The sequence below is a fragment of the Salvia hispanica genome, unplaced genomic scaffold (genome assembly GCF_023119035.1).
Source record: "Salvia hispanica cultivar TCC Black 2014 unplaced genomic scaffold, UniMelb_Shisp_WGS_1.0 HiC_scaffold_246, whole genome shotgun sequence".
Classification (NCBI taxonomy): domain Eukaryota; kingdom Viridiplantae; phylum Streptophyta; class Magnoliopsida; order Lamiales; family Lamiaceae; genus Salvia; species Salvia hispanica.
The window spans coordinates 1-8,000 of NW_025951966.1; the positions used below are offsets into that span (position 1 = coordinate 1).

General features: G+C 37.8%; 1 long non-coding RNA gene across 1 annotated transcript; it reads right to left on the bottom strand.

Annotated features, from left to right (window-relative positions):
* Window positions 1-5,535: 5,535 nt before the first annotated feature.
* LOC125198774 lies at window positions 5,536-6,512 on the bottom strand. The gene is made up of 2 exons (XR_007172470.1): window positions 6,346-6,512; window positions 5,536-5,816 (listed from the first exon to the last, which is right to left on the bottom strand). It is a non-coding gene; the product is annotated as an uncharacterized LOC125198774 (long non-coding RNA).
* Between the last annotated feature and the right edge of the window lie 1,488 nt (window positions 6,513-8,000).

The following is an 8,000-nucleotide window of genomic DNA, read 5'->3' on the forward strand; positions in this document are numbered from 1 at the left end:
AAACGTGATGCATATACTTATGTGATGACTCCATGTCATTTTCAGTGAATAGTGTTGCACTATTCACATGTTGACTATGGTTAAAGATGGTAGAAGTTATTTTTGTTACTACACTATTATTACACTGTCGTTTCTGACTTGTCCCATCATTTGTAGGAAGTTGGGGTTTCCTGAAGATAGAATACTAGCTTTGCGAAGAAGCTTTAGCTCATTTTTGTAACATCATAAATTAGATATAATTAATACATTTCTCATTTGAAGAGAAATGACTATATTCTGTAAATAGACATTTAATATCCCTCTGCTTTATAAATGTACATGGACAATTATTTTATCGTTTCATGTATCCTCTTGTACATTAAAGTCCTTGATCAAAATTAGTTTCACGTTGGCTCTTAACTATCAATTAAAACTCATCAAGAATTTTAATACCACAAAACATAGAGTTTAAAATACTACTTGCTTTAATATAATTATTTACTCGATAAACGTTCAAGGACGTTAATTTGAGCGGGGTATTACATTCTACCCCTCTTAAAAGAAATTTCGTCCCGAAATTTGCACGATTTAATTATGAACAACTATGGACCTTGTACTTTCACAGTGTTTTCACTTTGTTATATGATTTCGTTCTTTAACTATTGCAACTCTCGCAAAGAACTTCTGTCAAAGATCATTACTCATATTTAAATTTAATCATTTCCTCTTTACAACATTTCAGGTTGTACATGCGGGAAAATCGTGTTCGTTTTTCATAGTTTGATAGTAATATCAAACGATCATTCCTTCGATAGCCCTTTTACCTTTTTCTATTTTAACGCCTTGGCGATCTTAGTTATTCTTTCGAGGAAAAGAGATACTTATAGGAATCTTAGTCTCCTTTAGTAAACGGTAATTTCGTGCGATGAGCACAAGGCATGTTTGTTATTAAAACCTTCTGCTAGAGAGAAAAAAAAAATATATTGGAAACTCTCGTTATTTGCGGAATTTCACATTGCATTTCCATAGAGTTCATGCCTCTAGATCCTTAACATGTTTACTTCAAAAGTTAAACCTAGTTCACATGATTAGGGACATTTTAGTCCAGTCTTTGATGTACGGTGTTGGCACCCTAGCTTGTTTCTTGTACAATTATCATTAATACTAGTACTGTTGTTCCGTTCTTCTTGAAAGCCTTTTTCTTTTTACAGGGTCCGTGAGAATTTTAGCGCTCCTCCTTGGATTGTAAGTTCATAGGCCTCGCATTTTTGGTATTTTCGATGGGGCTAACTATACTTAAGAAACCTTGAATTCATTCGGGTATTGGGGTCTCCAAAATGGCACGACTCCCCCTTTCGATGGTCCATCGGGATTTTATCAGTGGCTCTAGGTTCCACTTTGTTTGAATCGCAATTCGTACTTGTAAAGCTTAGCGCAGAGCCTTTTCGCACTTATTTGGCTAACGTTTTCCTTCTTATCATCCGGATAGGTAGGTACGTCATCTATGGAGACGAAGATAAACTTGTTGGATACGCATTTCCTAAGTTTCTCATATACTGTTATACATGTTATTACCATTTATTCCTTATGATCATATCAAGATAAAAAGGTCTCTTTCATATCAATATTGGAAAGGGCTCTCCAGGATACGTTATTTGGTTGTATTTATGGTTGGCGACAGTCGTATTTCGACTTTATCTACAAAATACATCAGCTCTCTTTAGTTGATCGAACCACTTTGTCTATGAACATTATCAACGTTCCCTCTTTTCCTTGGAGTAAGTACGGATGATCTTCCGGGCAATACGTTAGGTTTGAGAAAGCCTGAATTTAGGGGTCTACCGAGTTATACGTTGTGTGATTTGACTTTCCTTTGTCTGGTATGGTTTTCTAGAGGTCGAAGGTGAACTCTAATTGTTAACCTGATGGTTATTTGGGTAAAGTGTTGAGAAATAGGCCTGGACATTCGCATGGCATTTCAATTTTCGATATTTCTTTCTTTCTTCGACTTATCGGTTTGGTTACGAGGTAAAGAAAACATCACTAGCGTGGTACTTGCATGGGTATCCATGGTAATCTCGTTGGATCTTATTTTCTATCATAAGGCTAGGAAAGCAATTTGTCATTCCTTGGATTGTGACGTGATTTTCAGTCATCTCCTCCATTCATAATGTCCAAAATTCTAAGTCTTGAGTTAAGGCTTTACGTTCTTCCCCTAACGTGATTCTTAAACTTTTGGCGTGTGCAAGAGGTCTTTACGATTCATTCCTACTGATGGAGTTACTCTTATTTTCGACTCAAAGTATCCTATAGTGAGTCCTAAGTTATTTGCAAATCTTTCGTGTCTCTTTTCAGGCTGCCTTTGCCTTCGTGCGTACGTCCCTGTTTGTGACATGACTCTTTATCGATGTCGTCAACGAGGTAGTTATTGCTGGTTCATCTAGGGTTGAACTTAAAATGCTTCCAGTTGTTGGCACGGATTCGCTCTTGCTCCTACTTCTGGAGGCTTAGGTGATTTACTAGAAATGATAATTCTTGATAAATCAAGTCCCGATTCTATAGTGGTTCTTGTTATATTTAGAATACTAGGTAGCATTGGTTTAATAGTTCTCCCTTACAGGTCGGAAGCAGTTGGCTTTCTTAATTCTTTCATTTAGTTCTATCATGGTCGCAATTCCCTTTGTTATTGACGTCACATTTTCTTCCGCTTCCCTTTGCTTCGAGGTTCTGGTATGAGCATTGTAATCAATATTGGTTTTACTTCGGTGTGGGCGTCTCGATGCCTAAACTTGATAGAGGGCTCGGGGTATGATAGTCCTACGTAGCTGGTTAATGTCATTCTCGTCTCGCGCATTTTTCTATATCCACTCGAGTGGGCATATCTTGGTGTGTAGGTCATAGTTGGTTACTGAAATTCTTCTATGTTTCGGATTGTAACAATCTTTATTTATTTATTATTATTATTACGGTATGTTTTAATAATGTACTTGTCGTACAATCCTCCATTGGCTTGTTCCAAGTCATGTCTGTTGGTTGCTCGATGTCATTATCTTCTACGTACTTCCCACCAAACTAGTTGGCTGGAAAGGTACCGTACGCAGCCTAAACATTTCTGCTTTGTGTAACATAGAAAGTAGAATATACACTTTGGCTCATGTAATCTACGTATCGGTTTTAGCTGGGTCTCCTATTTCATCGAATGTTGATAGGCCCTCTCTTTTTTTTCTTTTTTTTTTTTTCGTAGAGTTAGTTCATTTTAATTCGACTAGTGGAAACGATTCAAGTAGTGGCGGTAAAGATGTTGTAATCTCATGTCTCTCCTTTCATTCACCTTACTTCAGTTATTATTCCTTTCCATGTCTTTACTCATGGATTTTGGGTCGTTCGACTCTCTTGGGTGGTGTTTTGTTCGAAGCGTAATTGATAGCGTACTTGAACACTAACATGAAATCATAAACGATACTTATGGTCTCTAAGATACAACTTTCTTATATAGCTTGCCGAAAAAAGACAATAATGAAAAGGGATATAACAGAATAGATATAAAGGAAACTGGCTTAAAGGGGACGGGGTCTTATCATAGCAACTGGTTACAAGTGGACAGACATCATGGTCACAACTGGGAAACACTCTGGGATATCAAGGTTATGGTGCAGGTTGGGTAGGGTTGATGTCTGGATTGCCGTTGGGATCTTCCTCGGAATTCTCCTTCTCGGAGCTTTTATCGGCATTGGTCATAGCCGCACTACTCTTTCTACGTGCCATTTGGGCTTCAGTTGACTCACGCTGGTGATGCTCCATGTTTTCATTAGAAGCAATCTCATCGAGATGCTTCGTTTTCTGCTTGGACTTCGAGGGTGCATTGGGTTCTGGTTCAAGGAGATCTGTCCAAGGGGACTGTGGTCTAGACTTGCTACCAGCAAGGTTTGGGGAGGCATCCTTCTTATCTAGCTTCATCTTCGGTCGCTTCATGTTGCCCACAGAGGTCTCTTCCGATGGTGGGCTGGGCCTTGCTCGAACTAGGGAGGGGCGTGGATTATCAAGGATCCGTAAAGGCAGCATTCCAGTGTAAGTGGCTCGTGGGAAGGAATTCTTCTTGGGCTTCGACTTGACTACGGCCTTGCCCCGTCGGTGTGCCTCGCACATAGCCTTGAGTCGTTGATTGTTTGCCTCTATGTCTACAGACTTATCACTCTCGGATGAAGTTGATGACGATGATGATGAATCGATGATTAACTCTAGGTTCCTTTGAGATGGTCCTGCTTCATTCGTTTTCTTTGTTGGTCGTATTTGGATGGTTGTTGAAGGTTTCTTCTGAGATTGAGGAGTAGGCTGCTTTGCTGCTTGCTTTTCTATTGCTGGGACTGGATTTTCAGGTTGCGCGCGGGATCCTTGGGGAACCTGACCGTATACGATGTACGTATAATGGACTTCCCCTAGAAATCCTAGCATGTCTCCTATTAGATCAAACTGGGGGTCCATGTAGCCAATGTATCGGTGAGCAATTCCTGCAGCCCATAACTGCCAATCCACTGGTAGTAGAAGGATCACTCGATAAATCCCATCAAAGCCTGTTACTCCGTATTGATGGGCATCGACCCACAGTCGACGATAGTGTGAAAGGAATTCCCCTAAATCATCATTGGGACTGGGAGCATAGTTCCGGTATCTTGCGATCACGCGAGCAGCTCGTGCGATGTTACGTTTTCGTTCAGCGCTTTCCTTACTAGTCATCTGTAGAAAACACTCGTTCACCATATATTGCATATAGAAGAAATCTAAGAGGGCTTAGATTCTTAATCATTTATTATTTTCAAGCATCGGAAAATGCTTGGGTGATACTCTAAGGTGTCATATGTGGTATTTGCATTTAGATAATAGTCGATTTGAAGTATTCATATGGCTAGAATACTTGAAGCATGCCTAGCAACGCCGTTCACTTACTTTATTTACCATTTATTTCCCGCTCAGGAAAGCGGAAATGAATTCTTTCTATTGTAGATAAAATCTCTAAATAGTGTGACGAACCGATTCAAAATTTCCTCAAGTTGATTCGTCAATCCCCTTGATAGAATTTCCATTCCTAATAAATTCCCAGAAAGAACTGGAGGGGTCACGTCTGTCCCACTTAAAATCCAGACTCCTAGACAGAATTTATCAGCACGGTGTAGTTGTCACTATTAAGGCCCATATAGTAAAAACACACTACTTCATTCAAGGATCCACTTTAAAGAGTACGAGTTACTTCATTCATCTATCATGCATATAAATAGAGCAAGAAATCTCTATTGCTCACGTGTTTGAATATCATCAACTTTACCTTGGGAGAGGAAATTACTTCTTTCTTGGTTGAGCGTGATGAGTTGGAGTGCTGAGACCTTATTAGGCTACTGGGTTAGTCTAGCAAAACGAGTCTAGACAATGGCTGAAAGAAGACTCTCGGGTTCAAGCCAGAAAAGAACTGCTCTGATACCACTCTGTCACGACCCAACTTTGCTTACTATAGCAAGGTTCGATATACCGTGACTGTGGTGGATAATAAGAATGCGGGTTGGGTAAAAAAAATGGACTTCATGGTTGAACTTTCTGACTGTAGAGTATAAACATTGAATACATGAATAGAATGGCTCGATCACAATGACTCGAGTCGGGGACAATACAATATACTGGTTAATTATCAGAGTCTTTAGAGAAATAAAGAATTTCACTTGCTTTAATGCACAGCGGAAGGAACTGAACGCGGTTCCATGTATGAAGACACGAACCTCCGAGAGTATTGAATGGAACTATAAGTAGGTCTGGTTTAATTAGCACCCTTCCCTCCATCACAGCTCAACCTGCACATTTAGAAGTACATGCAGGGCTGAGTACAAAAGTACTCAGTGAACACATTGCCGAAAACTACAATAATACATTTGAAAATATTGTCAAGCCATTATCACAGTAACACTCAGGGGTTTTATTAAAAAGACCTGAGTTTACTAAATACCATTTTTCGACTGCACAGTCTAAGTTCTTTCTGTTCTTTGCCATATCTGTACATCTTGTGCCGTAGAGATGGTGTTCTCCTACGGTCACCTTAACTTTCATGTGCCGGGAAAGTGGCCACTTTCCACGAGCACCGGACCGGCCAACCCTCTCGATGACACACGGTCCACGTGTACACTAGTCCAAGTAGGGACTCTCCCCTTGCTGGGACCCGAATTCGATTTCTTACTTTATTTGGCATAGCACATTCGGTATAACCAAACAGATAGGCATCATACATAAAACAAAACATTTAAGGCATGACAACATTATTTTCATAATTAATCATCATAAAATAATTCTTTATACTTTTATCCATTGTAGGATAGGAAAGTTCACCTCGTATGCTTCTTACTCCGTATGACAATATTAACCCACTTGGAGTTAAATTCCTTGCGATGGACCTTGTCCAATAAAAGATAATAAACTATTTAGCTTCAAAGAAATAACAATAGCGGATGATATGCTCTTAGGATATGCATCCTATTTTCCTTCTCTCTTTCATAAACTCATTCACTTTAATTAAACCCGTAGATTTAATTATTGGTATTAATTAATCGAGAGATTAATTAATTTAATAAACTTGAGGATTTACATACAAACCCACTTACTCAAAATTAATTCAAGAGAATTTTATCTCGAGCGATTAATTCAATCATAAATAATGAATTCCAAATAAGGACTAATTAATTTTAGTCTAACACTCATTTGATATTTGAAAGGCCCAAAAGTCAAGGGAGCAAAATCATTATTTCAATTACCTACTGAGTCAAACTAGCTGCTATACGTAACTTCTTTCTGATCATCATTTATCTCTATTCTCTTCCTAACTCTCTCTCTCTCTTTCTTTTTCTTTTCTAAATTTTCGCCACACAAGGTGCAGCCTCGAGTTTCTTCACGATCGGGAATTCAAACAACATCCGATTGTCACGAAATTTTAACCAAAGGTAGAAGACTCATAAAGGATCATTCTTACCGAAGGAGATCAAATTTTAACGGTTAGATTTTCCAGAAATAATTTCGGAAGTGGCTGTCGGTTTCTACAGTAGCAGCGTCGATTTTCTATACGATCGGGGGTTCAAACGTAGTCCGATCGTTCTGAAATTTTAAAGGAAGGTAAACAACTTATCTAACTTCATTATGACCAAAGGAAATTTCATTTGGACGGTTAGATTTTCTATTATAAATTTCCGAAGTGGCTGCTAAAACAAGAGGCTTATTTTGAAACATGTTAGGAGATTTTCTAGTTTCTTGAATAAAAACAAATATGACGTATTTGGTAAAAGGAGAGCATGCTTGGTTGTGATTCTATGTTCTATATGAATTCATGCTAACATGACGTTTCTTTTATCATTGTAAACATTCAAATACCACTTGTTATTTTATGCATCTAGATTAGTGCATCAAATATGTAATTAGAACGGGGTATTACAGAATCTTCATCACAAACTATCATAGTTTGTTATTCTGATACGTTTGTTACATCCAAAATATTACTATCTATATAATTTACATTCTTTGAATTGAATTCTCACTTACTACGACATTTAAATGATAAAATATTTCCCGGAACAAGTAAATTAAAATGCTTTTTGTCTCTATTTTCAGTTATTCTTTGATGTGGTAAAATAGTTTCATCCAAATTTTTTCATAGAAACATATCTTTGCTCTTGATATTTTTGACTAATTTGATGCTTACTCTTATGAAGCAGCAAGATACTTATAGTTTGGTATATAATGATTTATCCGTCTTTTTTGCAAGATAGACGAAGTGGTTCTACAGTCAATACTTCTTTTTCGTCAATATAATTCTAAGAGACTCTAATTATATATTTGTAACATCCCAAAAATGACCCTAGACGAAATTTGCTATTCAATGAGAAAATCGGTGAATTAGAGCTTTTAGCAAATAATTCAATACCGAAAATAATAGTAATTTGTCATAATTATAAGGAAAGTACCGTTGAAGTTAAGTGTTGGAATTGAAATATGAT